Below are 1,723 nucleotides of genomic sequence, written 5' to 3'. Positions count from 1 at the left end.
TGTGTACGTACATGTGTGATCTGCTTAAGAAACTGTAGCTCCCATTTTTCTCATTTTCTATGGATTCAGATCAAAAGGACTATCCTGGCCGTCGTCCTTAATAACAAGGCAGAGTCCACCTGCCACTCTCCAGGGGACACAGGCGGTGCACCGAGCTCCGGCAGCCATCTCGTCGGCATGCCCTAAGCAGCGCCCTCGATGTACTTCGGGTATTTGGGAGAAGGCTGTTCTCACAGCCCATCTTCTTTTTCAGTACAGCCTCCCTTCACCCCAAGGGCCTCTTCCTCTGTTGTCAGTTCTCCCGCTCTTTTCAAACCCTGGCTCCACCAGCATTTCTGACCTGGTCCAGAGGCGTCTTGTCTCCAGAAGGGGTGTTCATGTTCCAACATCGTGGATTCGGAGATGCCCTGCCACAGGCAACTCCCAGGAATATAAATGCATCTCCCACCTCCCACTCCTGCCTTCTCGCTCCTCCTTGAGGCTGCGGGCACTTTTCCAGGGGAGGAGTTGTGTTGTATTTTGTTTCTCCACGGCAGTCTTCCTGAAAGCAGCCCCCTGTTCCCCAGATCCATCGTCTCCACCCTCCCCTCTGGGACCCTCGGGAAACCCTACGGCAGTGGTTCACAAGGGACTTCCTCTGAGATAGTGGCCTACCTCCTAATCTCCTATTTCTCTAATTAAAAGAAATTAGCCCCTCAGGGCTTTGCCCTTAGTTCTGTTCCCTTCTCTCCGGTGTGAGCATCCATATTAGTTTCACAGCACCCTCCATCTGAAGTCCTCATAATGACCTTGGAAATACCTGAAAGGAGCCAGGGGAGGAACATGGCACAGGTCCGGGGACAATGCTTTTATCTGAAAATAGGCAAATATGTAAGAAAGAAGGAAAGAGCTGTAACAAGAACATAATTTAAATAACATTTTAATTTAAATTTACTTGATTGTACATTGATTTATATGTCAGCCAAGACAGGCAGGAAGTAAGTGGCATGATCAAATGGCAAAGCTGGGCAGGGTTTAATAAAAAGGCATTTACAGATGTGTGGGAAGGATGAAGGGAAACCAACAAGGGTCATGAATTACCCTAAGAGCAGACGTCTATTCCCATCCCTAGACCCAAGGGATCCTGGGAAAATCAGTAGCTGGAAGAAAGAACCACCCAGCTGGAGCTGTGAAGTTTGGTAGAGGGATGCCCTGGAGTTACAGCCCTGCAGGCAAAGGGCCAAGTGAACAAGTAAGCTGACCTCTCCATCCATCTGATGAATCATTGCCCACTGGCCAAATCCACTCACAAGCCAGAGGGCAAGGGCAGCCTCTTAATGCGACCTGTAGAGTTTGGCGTGGGGGCCCAGAGCAAGGAGGATGGGGGTATCTGAATCCGGAGGAGCAAACAGTGAATATCCAGCCCAGGGAAGAAAGCAAAAATTATACTAGTTTTTAAACTTCAAGAACGAGACTTGAAATAAAATTAGAGCTTAAGAAAAACCCACTTGGGCTCATCACTATGTTCAGAAAGAGAATCCAGGGTCTGCTGCTTATTAGAGACCCGATAAAGGGTTGAAAATCAAGGCTTGAGAGAAAATGTTTTCTGGTGCTTAAGCAGAATGAATGATTTCAATAGTGAGAGCTCCATGCTCCTCGCAGGCCTGACAGAGAATTTCAGGCCCTGCGGTGCCCCCGGGTTACACATAAAGTGCCCGCTGATCTGCCCCTGCCTGTTACCTAC

The sequence above is a fragment of the Vicugna pacos genome, chromosome 28 (genome assembly GCF_048564905.1).
Source record: "Vicugna pacos chromosome 28, VicPac4, whole genome shotgun sequence".
NCBI lineage: Eukaryota > Metazoa > Chordata > Mammalia > Artiodactyla > Camelidae > Vicugna > Vicugna pacos.
This window is presented reverse-complemented; position numbering follows the sequence as displayed.